At 43.3% G+C, this 14298-nt stretch overlaps 1 long non-coding RNA gene across 3 annotated transcripts in view; it reads left to right on the top strand.

Moving 5' to 3' along the window:
- The window catches only part of LOC108352884 (uncharacterized), an 82046-nt gene extending 71035 nt beyond the window's left edge, over positions 1-11011 (top strand). Inside the window, exon 4 of one of the 3 annotated variants that reach the window (XR_015638653.1) lies at positions 10685-11011. This is a non-coding gene — a long non-coding RNA (uncharacterized LOC108352884). Of the gene's footprint in view, positions 1-6028; positions 6215-10684 lie in introns of those variants that run through there. The other 2 variants (XR_015638656.1, XR_015638655.1) reach the window with 2 other exon arrangements.
- Positions 11012-14298: the final 3287 nt, after the last annotated feature.

Below are 14298 nucleotides of genomic sequence, written 5' to 3'. Positions count from 1 at the left end.
CACTAACTGCTCTTCCAGAGGTCCTGAGTTCAATTCCAACCACATGATGGCTCACAGCCATCTGTAATGGGATCTGATGCCCTTTTCAGGTGTGGCTGAAGTACAGCTACAGTATACTCATATAAATAAAATAAATAAATCTTTAAAAACGAAAGGACTAGATAAAATATAAATCATAAACACAGAGCCCCCTAAAATTCTACCAGAGAACTACAGCTGACAAACACCTTCAGCAAAGTGGCTGGATATAAACATAACTCAAAGAAACCAGTTGCCTTCCTTTATACAAATGACAAATGGGCCAAGAAAAAAAATTAGGGAAACAACACCCTTTACAACAGCCACAAATAATATAAATATATATTACTGCAACTCTAACTGAACAAGTGAAAGATCTGTATGACAAGAACTTCAAGTCCCTGATGAAATTGAAGAAGACCTCAGAAGATGAAAAAAATCTCCTCTGCTTGTGGATAGTGAGGATTAGCATAGTAAAATGGCTATCTTACTAAAAGCAATCTACAGATTTAATGCATTCCCCATCAAAATTCCAACACGATGTATTATAGACCTTGAAGAACAATTCTCAACTTCTTACGGAAAAACCAAAAAGTACAGGATAGCCCAAACAATCTTGAACAATAAAAGAACTTCGGGAAGAATCACCATCCATCCTGACCTCAAGCTGTACTACAGGGCAACAGTGATAAAAACTGCATGGTGTCAGTACAAAGACAGGCAAATTGATCAATGGGATCTAATCAAAGACACAGAAATAATCCCACACCTATGGTCACATGATTTTTGATAAAGAAGCCAAAAGAATGCAATGGAAAAAAAAAAAAGAAAGCATCTTCAACAAGTGGTGCTGGTCTGACTGGACGTCTGCATGTGGAAGAATGAAAGTAGATGTATATTTATCAACCTGAACAAAACTCAAGTCCAAGAGGATAAAGACATAAAACCAGGTACGCTAATCTCACAGAAGAGAAAGTAGGAAATACTCTGGAACCCACTGGTATAGGAGACAATTTCCTAAACAGGAATGGCTCGGACTCTAAGATTAATACATGGGACCTCATGGAGATGCAAAACTTCTGTAAGGCAAAGGACACTGTCAATAGGACAAAACGGCAGCCTACAGACTGGGAAAGGATTCTGAAAGACAAATATCCCATGCTTCCCATCACAAGGCAGAATCTAGACTATGTCCCTACGTGAAATCAGAAGAGAGTTCACTCGGAAGAGGGAGGGAATGGGATGAGGAGATCAAGGGAGGGAAACAAAGGCAGGCATGACCTAAGCACATACGGGCATGTATAAAAATGGTGTAACGAAGCCCCTCATTCTGTGTGAGTAATATATGCTAATTGAAAATGTAAAAAATAAAACTTTCAGATTTCTTGTAAAAGTAAGTTCCAGTTGACCAAGACAATTAACATCTTGACAGAATTGAGTTCTCTTTAAAAAAGGTATTGCAGGCTCCTAGAGTGATGAGTACGTCCTCAGAATTTTTTTGTGTCCATTATTTGAGGAAAAAGTGAGTTGGCCAGCAGATGCCCTTACAAGTGCCATGTGATCTTCCCCTCCACAATGGTCCTAGCAGGCTAAGATGTTCTAATCTAAAGAGAGAATCATGTCATCTCTGTTTGACCATTATAATTAAGGTTGTGGATTCAGAGGAACTGAAATTTTCTGAGAAATCTCCGGCTAGAGAAGGGAAAGGCTGAAGCCTAGTATCCGCTAGGGAGGACACTCATCTCCCAAGGAAAGATTTAACACAGTTCTGACAACTTGTCAGACCAGACTGGAGTCCAGATGCTGCTGGGTCAGTGATGGACAGGACCATAGCTGCCCAACCATGCATACCTTTGCCTTCTATTTAAGCCCAATTTCATGTTAGGAGCCCATAGACATGCAAGGGCAATCATTGGAACACTTTAATTGTTCTTACTAGTGTGGCCATTTTGGATAGGTTCTTTTCTCTGCTTTTCACTATTATTTGATTCTTAATTGGCTTATCAAGACAGGTGACAGAGCCTCTGGTCTGTTAGAGCTCTCAAGCCACAGTTCTGACTCTGACAACTCTGGTAACCTGCCCAGTCTCTGGCTCTATATTGCTGCCTCTCAGGGTGTCTTCCATAAAACAGTGAGTAAAGGCATTTGCTGTGAGCAATCCAGGCTGAGGTAACAAAATCTCAAAGAAGAAACCAATGAAGGACTCAATTTGACAAGCCTAACTAACTGCTATTTGCTCAATAAATAAGGGGATATACAAGTTTCACTGGTATTTGCAGGTTAGTACAACCTAGAAGCCAGGCAAAAATACCAACTTATAGCAATATAATTGGATGAGAAGAGGTAGGAACTCTAATACACACACACACTCATACACACACACACTCATACACTCACACACACACATACATACTCACACACATGCACATGAGCCCATCAGTACAAACTCATGCATACACATACTCACACACATGCACACACATGCTCATACACACTAACACACACACACACACACACCTTTAAAAAGCTATTTGAGAAATAATTTAGCATTATTTTCATAAGTGAAGTATACATTTTTTGTTTAAGTGAAAATTACCCATATCTTCTAACCCTGAAGTCCCATGTTAGGCTTATATGTACAAAATATATAAGTGCACATGACAGAAGCTATGCTTAGAATGCTCACAGTAGCTTCATTTGTTACCCCAAAGTATTAGCAACCAGTCATGAACTCATGAAGGCTAGAATAAATAGAATAGAATAGAAGACTAGACTAGACTAGACTAGACTAGACTAGACTAGACTAGAACAAAACAAGCCAAGTTCATATGACAGAATACCACATAGCAATAAAATCAAATCTACTTGTGACAATATAGACACACTTTAATGCTATAGTATTACATTGTTAGGGTCCAAGAACCACTGAAGAAAGACTAGAGACTCAAATAATAAGCAGAGGGAAAGCGTCTTTAGCCTTCAGAAACTACCAGCATGCAGGGATCAACCATTCATCAAAATGACCAAGACTCAAGGGGCTCACAAGCTCCTTTTTATGCAAGGTTAGGGCAGTTTTCCAGAAGGGTTAGGTAACCTCTAATATAATTGTTAGGGACAAAGCACTGACATTAATACAGTACTGATGAATACAGTTGTCTGCTATCCTCGTCCCTTTATATTTAGTGAGACCTTGAAGAGTTTCAGAAACCAGCTCAGTTCAGGCCTTTTTGTGTCCTCCTGCCAGATGTCCCTAAGTCAGGGCCATCATTGACTAAAGGCCCATTGGTAGTGGCTCCTTCTCAGGATCCCAGCATGCTTCCCAGGAAATTGAACATTTTATTCCCTGGTTTTCTGGACCTCTTAATATAAGGAAAAGACACAAGGGAATTCTTGTAGCATATTTATGTGAATTTTTAAAACAGAAAAAATAAACCTTAGGGGTTTATGTGTGTGTGTGTGTGTGTGTGTGTGTGTGTGTGTGTGTGTGTGTGAGAGAGAGAGAGAGAGAGAGAGAGAGAGAGAGAGAGAGAAGTGTTAGAGTGGTCATCTCAAAATCTAGGAAGGAATTACCCTGGATGTGTGAAATCACAAGTAGATATGAGGCTAGTGGATTGCTGGTAAGACTCTTAGTCCCATTTCAACAATGGTAGACCATGTTGATTTATTATCTTTCTCTCTCTCTCTCTCTCTCTCTATATATATATATATATATATATATATGTATATATATATATATGTATATATAATATATATAATATGTATATATATTATAGATATGATATTCACTGATATCATATTTCACAGTTGTTTCTGAAAAAAAAATCCAGCAGATGACAGAATTTGCCTGCAAACCTTTCCTAAGACCTAGTCATCTGCCCTGTCCTCATTCCTCACATAGATGTAGATCTTCAGTGAACCATGGAAGAGGAAATAACATTTAAAAACAGTGGGGCACCATTCTTTGGGACATAAAAATGAAAGGCAGTTGGAAACAGCCCAAGCAACCACGGAACTTATCTCCTTGGCTCACCAGTTCTCCAGGAGAAACACAGGAGATGCCTGAGTGACATTCTACATGTCGTGGACCCAAATGTACCTATCACTCTGCTAGGCTGTGGTTTGCCTCTGAGGGATCATCCAAAGACCTGCCCCTCTTGGCGGTATTGCACATCTTGGCCATCTTTGTTCTGGTTAAACTTATCCATGGCTCTGACTAGACAAATCAAAGTAGCTGTTTGTTATGGTTTGTATATGCTTGGGCCAGGGAGAGGCACTATTTGAAGGTGTGGCCTTGTTGGAGTAGGTATGTCACTGTGGGCGTGGACTTTGAGAGCCTCATCCTAGTTGCCTGGAAGCCAGTCTTCCACTAGCAGGCTTCAGATGAAGATGCAGAACTCTCAGTTCTGCCTGCACCATGTCTACCTGGGTGCTGTCATGCTCCTGCCTTGATGATAATGAACTGAACCTCTGAACTTGTAAGCCAGCCCCAATTTAATGTCCTTATAAGAGTTGCCTTGGTCATGGTGTCTGTTCACAGCAGTAAAACCCTAACTAAGGCACTGTTTATTTCTGATATATATGAGTAAAATCTACAAGCTAAAAAATCTGGAGAGATGGCTCAGCTCTTAAGAGCACTGACTGAGTTCCTGAGTTCAAATCCCAGCAACCACATGGTGACTCACAACCATCTGTAATGATATCTGATGCCTTCTTCTGCTGTGTCTGAAGACAGCTACAGTGTACTCATAAATAAATAAATAAATAAATAAATAAATAAATAAAATCTTTTAAAAGAAATCTGGAATTCTTAACTACAAGCCACAAAAGCTGCTTCTCAGTTAAAATCCAGGGTGTTTCTAAAGGAATGCTGAGTATGTCTCAGGATTTTTGAGAAAATGGTGAACTGTCAGATTACCTTTCCTGTTGTTTAATAAAATACCTCAAGAAAAGCAACTTAACAGAAAAGGATTTATTTTGCCTCACAGCTCAAGGATACGTTCCATCTCAGTGGAAAATTCAAGGCGATAGGAGCTTAAATCAAATGATCACATTGAAACCACAGCCAGGAAGATCAGTGAATACGTTTGTCTGCCTTACTCGCTCCTTGGCACAACTCTGGACCCCAGCCCAACGAACGGTGTCACCCACGGTGGGCAAGTCATCGAATCTCAACTAACCTAATCACGATAACTGCTCACAGACCTGCCCCAGGTGGTTCTAGCCTCAGGTGGTTCTAGCTGGTGTAAAGTTCTAGATCATGTAAAGCTGACAATGAAGATTAGCCATCATCAGAATCTTATCCATCCTCAGTTTCCAAAGATAGTGCTGTCAACCTTGCAGTAGGACTGGTCTGGGAATGAGACACAGCTTTGAGACAGAAATTCGACTTTCAGTTGTGGCCCATCTAGGAGCTGGGACTTCTGCTGCCTGCCAGTGGGGTCCATAAAACACTCAGCCCCCACCATGAACTCACAGCAGCTTACTAATTCACTGAACCTAGTTCTACCACCTACAAGCTCAGGGTATGTTTTCTAATCAGGAAGGTAAACAACAGGAGATCTCCAAAACTGACCAAAGTCACTGGGCCCTTTCCTGCCAGAGTAAACAATAAAAGCTTAGAGTCCCCTTCTGATAGGAGGGGAGCTGAGCCCCAAAGATTTGAGAACAGATCAGCTCCGAAGAAGAAGGGGAAGGAGGAGGAGGAGGAGGAGCAGGAGGAGGAGGAGGAGCAGGAGGAGGAGGAGGAGGAGGAGAGGGGGAGGAGGAGGAGGAAACTAGCTGAGCTGCCTGGGAGAGGCTTCGAACCCAGTCACTGGAAAGGAACCCTTTCCAACCTGTTGAGCTTCGTGCAGGCTGTATGATGAGCTTCGGTTCCTACCTTTTGTGAGCTGTCACCCATGCTGTGGTGACCTCTGGTGAAGCAGTTGTCTTTGAGTTGTTTCTGCTCCTGTATGTAAGCCCTCACCTTTTCTCCTCAAATAACTTCAAAAAAAATTCATTGGTTCTCCAGGTTGGATTTCGATGGTATCTGTCCGTTGGTCGGTTCATGGTATCCCTGTGAAAAGACATGTGTGTTGCACAACTGGGCAACCAAAACCATGAAAGATTCCTGCTGCAGGTGACCTGCCCAGGCTGTTCTACTCCTGAAACTTTCCTTCAAGCCACTTACACAATAATAGAAGTTTATTGCTGCCAATTTTTGAGTGCATGACTGACGATATTTTTAACCTTCCAGAACAGACATAGAGTTTCACCATCTGTTTGCTCTTTTGTTCCTGGTGGACAAGAAATCTCACCAACGTCTCGTGCTTACGATGTATTATCATTATTTCATGGGTATATTGTAACAGATTTCCATAGTGTGCAGAAGGGATTTGGTAATCTGAGGGTCTAGTCCAACCATTTTGGGGGGAAGTGGTAAAAAAACATCCCCAAGTGTGCAGGTGAGAGCTAGTTGAAAGAATGGCCAGAGCTGGTCATATCTCAGCCATTGAGGCCAACAACCATGGAAATCCCTCAACACCAGTTGCGGTTGGAAGCTATCCTCAAAGACTTTCTATGATGGACGGCGACTTAAATATGTTAGAGGGGTGTTCTGGGTGCTCCGTGTTTCCATTCTGGTTAGTAACTGGGACACTCATTTTCTACGGGGAGGCCATCATCCTCAAAGAATGCCATCCCCACATAGAGAGTGTCTATTTTTACCTAGAAACTAAGAGAGCTGGAGAGTAAGGAAGAAAGGGGTAGGAAGAGAAAAACGCAGAGAACCACCAGGATTCAAACTGCTCTTGCTTATAACAGTGTACAGCAATGTTCTCACCTTTGATACATTATCATCATTGTTGTTGTTATTCCTGCTATCTTAGACAGTCACTTGTTTATCAGCTGCACTTATTTTTGGATAGTTTTTATAACAACGCCTCAGATACATACGTGGGCAATTTTACTTTTACTTTCCTGGTTTAATGTTCGAAGTACTCACGGCAAAAATTTGAAGTTTGTGGGTTTCTTCCACTTTGATGTCTGGTTTGGAAGGGGTTGAATCATGTGGCTGTGGGTATACGGGTAGGTGAGTCGGTGGGTGGGTGGATGACGGATAGATGGGTGGATGATGGATAGATGGGTGGATGATGGATAGATGGGTGGATGATGGATAGATGGGTGGATGATGGATAGATGGGTGGATGATGGATAGATGGGTGGATGATGGATAGAAGGGTGGATGATGGATAGATGGGTGGATGATGGATAGAAGGGTGGATGATGGATAGATGGGTGGATGATGGATAGATGGGTGGATGATGGATAGATGGGTGGATGATGGATAGATGGGTGGATGATGGCTAGATAGGTGGATGATGGATAGATGGGTGGATGATGGATAGATGGGTGGATGATGGATAGATGGGTACATGAAGCTGCAGATGTTGCCTCAGCCCCAGAGGCAATGAATTGGGGGAGTGCTTATGAGTCAGGGAAATACTGAGGCTTAGCACCTTGCTGACATCTGGAAGCCTGCAGTTCATTGTCCTGAGAGGATATCTGACTCTCTCTTTTCAGATCCTTGGGATGAGCAAAGCACACACCTTTCCCAGTGGCCTAGATGGTCTCTATTCGATTTCCATGTTATACGGTTGAGATTCTCTTTCTGCACCTTGCTTTCCTTTTTCTCCAACTTCGACATAACAGTTCAGTATGTGTCCCAATTTGCTTTTGATGCTGTGATTTAAAAAAAAACTGCCCGAAACCCACCTGCTGGGGAACAAGTTAATTTGACTTGCAGGTTACAGTTATGGGAAGTCGAGGCAGGAACTCAAGGAAGCTGGAGGCAAAAGCTGAAACAGAAACCACTGAAGATGGGGAGCACTGTGCCCTGGCCACTCAGCTACAGTTCTTGTATAGCCCAAGGCCACCTGCCCTCAGAGGGATGGGTCCTCTTTATCAATTAGCAATTAGGAAAATGACCTCACAGATCTGTCCACTGGGCAGTGTGATGGGGTCAGTTCCTCACCTGTGATGTGATATCGAGAGACAGCTCCTCACTTGTGGTTCTCTCTCCCCAAGTGTCAGCTTGTGTCAAGATGACAAAAACTAACAGAATCTTCTGAAACTCCCTCTCTCTCTCTCTCTCTCTCTCTCTCTCTCTCTCTCTCTCTCTCTCTGTGTGTGTGTGTGTGTGTGTCTGTGTCTGTGTCTGTGTCTGTGTCTGTGTCTGTGTCTGTGTCTGTGTCTGTGTCTGTGTCTGTGTCTGTGTCTGTGTGTGTCTGTGAATGGAACCAGCACAGGATCTCTCTGGCTCTCTCCCATTCTTTCCTGTGAAATTATATTATGCTACAAATATACCTTTAAAACGTCACCAGCGGGGCTGGGGATTTAGCTCAGTGGTAGAGCGCTTACCTAGGAAGCGCAAGGCCCTGGGTTCAGTCCCCAGCTCCGAAAAAAAGAACCAAAAAAAAACGTCACCAGCATCATTATCATCATTGCTGCTAACGTTAAAAATTATTTAACGTTATAGGTGTATAGGTGTTATGCCTACACGTGTGTCTGTATGCCATTTATGTGCCTGGTTCCACCAGTGGCCAAAAGAGGGAACTGGATCCCCTGAGACCAGAGTTGGAGAGGATTGTAAGCTACCATATTGGTGCTGTGAATCAAACCACTGGCCCCTGCAAGAGATGCCCAGCCACAAGTACATTTTTAAGGCTAAATGGTTTTTGATTGGAATGATGAGTCAGGACAAAGAAGACCCAGCTTTCTATCTGGATTCTTACCTGGTCAGCTGGCTGATGACACCAGACAGAGACATTTCTACTGGCCACAAGCACTCAGGTGTAGCTGACACCTGGCTCTCTATGCATCAGGTGATTATCAGTCCACAAAACAGGGTACAGGAAATATTTTACATCTTTCAAATATATCTTTGCCCTGAATTCTCTTATTACATGAGGCTGTTGGGACATCACTATGCTCTACTGTGCATCCATTCAAGGTCCCCCAAACAGCTGCAAAATGCCACCACCCCAAGGGCCAGAAGCATTGGGGAGGGAGACTTGGACTTCACACAAATGGTCTGAAATCATGCAAGTGATCTTGGGAGTGCGGCTGTCATTCTGTGAACCTCATTTTACCTCTTCTTGAACTAGGATAGATACTGTATCTTATGTGTCTCCTGAAATATGGGCCACAGGCCCTCTCTCCATTCCCAGAGCCTTCAGGGTCCTATTGAAACAGAAGACCCTGAAGCCAATGCCAATCCCAGACACAGATGGATGGCGGCCAGGGGGCTGTGTGTGGAAAGCCAAGTGTTTAGAGGAGAATGTAAGTAAAATTACAAGATTCTAGAGAGTCAGACAGAAGCAGTAATGTCAGGGAACCAGTTTGATCTGGAATTCTGATCTCAGGAAATTAAGCCTCCTTGGAACAAAGTCAGAAGTTGCCTGTAAGACTGTAGCATGGGAGGGTTTCTCCTTTTAGAGAAAATGTATCATGTTTATTTTTATTTCATGTGTGTGGTGGGAAGTGGTGTATAAATGCCAAGCAGCATGTTTGGAGGCCAGAGGACAACTCTCATAATTCTCCTCTTCTAGTCTGTGTGTCCCAAGGACTGAACTCAGGTCCTCAGGATCGGTGTCCTGCTGAGCCATCTTGCCAGCCCAATTTATTCTGAGAGGAAACATAGAGTGCAAATGAAATTATCTTTCTGTTGCTGTTGTTGCTTTTGCTTTCTACAGAAATTCCTACAGAATGACTAAACAACACTTGTTTGAAAAATGTTGGCTAGCACTGTAGAGCGATGTTTATTGTCTAGATTCTTCTCCCCCAAAGTCTAGAAAAACAAGGAAATGAGTTATGGAACTTTCAGTGAATGTCTCTAATTCCTACAGTCACATTTATAGCCACAATTCAGTACCAGTTATTTGAGCTCAGCAAGATTTTCCAAGGCCAGGAGGAGCCTCAGGGGTGGACCGAGGGTGTTGGGACCATGCCTGCAGGCTGTGGAGTTGCAACCTCACAGGCAAGCACTGCTAGAAAACAAGGGCCTTGCTGCACTGTGACACGGCCAGCCAGTGAGCTGCAGGTGCTGGACCAGCAGGAAACCCCAGGTCTGCTTCCCTCAGAGCAGACTTGGCAAGTCCTCAACTCAGGGGGGGAGAAGTTGGGGGAGCACCACTATCTGAGGCTCTATCATGAAAATACTAGGAATGACATTGCAAGGTGTAGAATTTGCAAGTGATGTGCAGGCTGAAGCTGCCAGAAATGCTTCGTAAGTGTTTAGAGTCATATCTTCCCGTGCCACTGGGAGTTACCTACGCCAAGGAGTAACATCTGGAATAGCCATTGTTAAGGGGCCAGTGTTGTTCACATCATCTGTTTCAGTAGCATTTGACGAAAGCAGTTTAATGGCTGGAGGTGAGGGTGGAGACCTGAGGTAGCAATCAGCTAATCTGTCACTAGACTCAGGAACTACGTAACATGAAGTCTTAATTTTGTCCAACCAACGTTTTTATTTGTACTCTATGGGGAATCAACCACTAGGTTTAGTACATTTCTCTGGTTAATACATTATCCATATTTTGTTTCAAATTGCATTTCTGGGGAAACTTGTTATTCCTTCATTATTCATTTCTGTTTGTTTGCTTGTTTGCTTTGTTTCGTTTGTTTTTAGGAGCTCATGTAGCCCAGGATGGTCCTTAAATAACAGAAGACACAGAAGACAACTTTGAACTTCTGCTCCTCCTGCCTTCATCCCACAAGTGCTGGAATCAGAGTCATGTGCTTTCAGGGCCTATTTATGTGGTGCTGAGAAGCAAACCCAGGACGTCACGCATCCTACACAAGCAAACACTCTACTCACTGGCCAACATCCTTAACACCCGCCCGACTTATAATTTCTACATATTGCAGTTCAAATTTCATATAGCTGAATTATTATGAGTTGTATACTAGGAAATTGCTTTGACTCAAACATTAAACTAATTATGTGACTAATGGATATTTGCTATTTTTATTAGTAATACTTTTAACAAGAGTAATTAGGTAGGCTCTGTGATATATAGGATTTCTAAATGATAAGCTGTGAGTTCTGTCTAAACTCCTAGTGAGCCACTAGTGCCAGAGTGGGTCCAAAGCAGCAGGCCACTTCATCTGCAAGCACAAAGCCACGCCTGCTGCTTCACATAATGGCCGAAGCTGCTCTCATGCTGCAATGGCCTGCTTCAGTACCTGCTGGAGATCAAGGGGCCCACAAGCCTCAACAATGGCCTCTTTGCTCCTTCATGAGAGAAAGCTTAACCCCTCGCCAGCACATGACTTACCACAGATGGGAGGCCTTGCTCTAAGGAGAGATCGTGTCTGGACCCCTAACAAGTACAAATTTAGGGTCTAAATTTGTCAGGTAATTTTTTATTTTTCCTCCTTGAAGCCTGCACTGCAACAAGCCACTCGTGTTCCTTTTCTCCTTCTAAGAATGACACCTTCCCACACTCATCAACACAGTTTACACGTGGCCGCTCTTGGCACAGTGTAACGTTCCCTGGCTCCTGGTTCCTTAGCCAGTAGTCTCTGGACTCCCAGAATCTCCATCTCCCAGGACATTAATAGAATTGTCTAATTTGGGGTACAACCCAAAGCAACTGAATGAGAATCTGTCTTTTAATAAAACACCTAGAGTTACAGTTTGACAGGATGATTAAGTACCCTGCTGGTTCATGAGTTTGAAGGTTCCACTCCATCCCACCCGCCCCAGCTGGGGCCACTGTTTTAGGAGGTTATATGGAACCTTTAGGAGATGGGCCTGTTGTGTAACTTCTGGTGAAACATGAACAGAAATCTACTCACTCCAGGAAGGGAATGACAGAACAAAGAAACAGTGTTGCCAGAGATGGCATTATTGGTGCTTAGTTATGGGAATATGGGCGAGGGGGTCCTTAGAGGAGGAGGAATAACTCAAGGGCATTCTTTAATCACCCTAAAAAGCCCACCTCCTCCTGGATGACAACTCATGAACCCTGTGTCCCTGAAACTCTGTGTGACGTGTCAGCCAGCTGATACTAAAGTAGTCTCCTCCCAGCAATCCTTACTGCTTGTAGAAACTCAGGCAGGAAGGAACTCTGCAAATCTGATCAATTTCATGGACTTTTACGTTGGCTATTTCTTGAGTCACACACCTCCATTTAGGCTGAAATGTTTTAACTCAGAGGAAGTTGCTATACAGCAAGCCTTAATAGCAAGAGGATGGGTGTGGGTGGAGGGGTAGCACTGGACGGTTTTGATGATCTATACATCCTGCCTGCTATTAACACGTCAAGCCAAGCCACATATTCCCAATTTCCCACAGGCCATATCTGTCTTCTCTCTATCCAGAGGCAGGCCTTTGTCCCCTGGGGACAAATATCCCTCCTCCCTCTCCTTTGTTTTCTACCCCTTCTCCCTCACCCTCTATTTTCTGTCTCTGTCTTTTATTCCCTGCCTTCTGTTCCTCTGGGGAAAATGAATCTGCTTTGTGCTAGGAACTTAGTCTTGGTGGTCCAGAGCCAATATCTTCCCTTTCAAAAGCTTAGTGGGTAGTGTGCTTCCCTAGCTTTAAGAACTCCTGAGTTTGACTAACAGACCGCACAGAACTGCAAGGGATGGTACATGCCTCTAATTCTAGCGCTCTGGAGGTAGAAGCAAGAGAATCCAAAGTTCAAAGTCATTCTAAGCCACATAGGACATCTAGAGCCAGCCATGAATACAAAAGGTTCTGTCTCATAAAGCATAGAACATAGGAAAGGAGGATATAAATCAGAAATTACTGAGTATAGGCTGTGTCCACACATAGCATAAGGCTTAACCCCAATCGCCATATTACAAATAGAAATATATATGATATATGTCACGGTCTTCTAAAGGAGCAGAACGGACCACTGAATCCATGTTAAATTGGGATTCGTGGAGTGGCTCGCAGGCTATGGGCTGGCTACTCCAACAGTGGCTGTCGCCCAGTGGAAAGTTCAAGAATCCAATAGTTTTTCAGTGCACAAAGCTAAATGTCTACGATGGTCTTGAGTATATATTGGGATCTCAAAGTAGTTCTAGCACCAGTGAAGAAACACCCCTGCAGCAGGACAGAGAAGCTTCCCAGAGAGAGGAGGGTACACAGGCAAAGGACAGGGGCGTCCTTATTTCAGGATCTTTTATACAGGCTTCCACCAGAAGGTGTGGCCCAGATCTAGGGTAGGTCTTCTGACCTCAGATGATCCACTTTTATGGCAAGCTTTCTCATCTCCAACAATCCAACCAAGAAAAAGATCCAACCTCAGAGGTAGTCAGCTCATAAAGAGCATGCTAATTAGTTCTCAGTGCCAAACATTGTGAAATGTCCTGAAAACATGCTCACAAAACATACAAGAGAATAATACTATATGAACCGAGATTATATTTAAGACTATATACATATACACATGCACGTATCTGTACATATAGCATGCTATAACAATGGGTAAAAGGAGAGGCCATGAATTTGAAGGAGACTGGGGAGGAGGAAATGTAAAGGCTTGAAGGGAGGAGAGGGAATAAAAGAGAAGGGCAAGATTTGGTTGAGCCATGACTGCCATGCTTAATCTCCCCAGAGTAGACTACGCCCTCAGGTAAGGGTCGTATGCTTTTATTTTTTTAGAATCTACTTTAATAAGTGTACTTAAATGCTTTAACCTCCCTTCTAGCCCACACCCGCCAGAGGTAGTAGAAAGGAAAGGTTAATAGGGCATGGAGGGTGTGAACCTGTTTAGAAGTAGTTCTTTGGAACTAATCCAGTCCGCATTGTCAGGATATCAAGCAGTTTACTTCCCAGGAATCAGCAGCAATAGTTCAAGCCACTCACGAACACCATTCATGAATCAAAACAGCAGTTTGATCCAGAGTGGGGGGAAAAAAACTGAGAGGCTCTGCCAATTGGCAGAGTCTGTGGAAGCAGCAAGAAGCGATCAGAATACTACCAGAAGTTCTTTGGTGCATTTCTCTCTATAAAGTCATGACAAAGGATGACCAGCAAAGAGTAGCAAGGCAAACCAATACCACACAGCATTATCTGCTGTCTGTCTAGGTTATACTCACACCCTTTCCAAACATGTGTTCTCTCAAGCAACCTCTCTAGCAAAACACCACATGCCCCTTTTCTAAGACCGCCTCCAGGAAAGCATCATGTTTTTGTTCTCAGCAAACTATCCTCCCACCTGTCTGCTTCAGCAAAAGCATCGCCTTATAAGACAGTTTCCAGGAAAACATCACATGAAACAACTG

The sequence above is a fragment of the Rattus norvegicus genome, chromosome 15 (genome assembly GCF_021556685.1).
Source record: "Rattus norvegicus strain SHRSP/BbbUtx chromosome 15, alternate assembly SHRSP_T2T, whole genome shotgun sequence".
In the NCBI taxonomy this organism is placed as follows: domain Eukaryota; kingdom Metazoa; phylum Chordata; class Mammalia; order Rodentia; family Muridae; genus Rattus; species Rattus norvegicus.
This window is presented reverse-complemented; position numbering and strand designations above follow the sequence as displayed.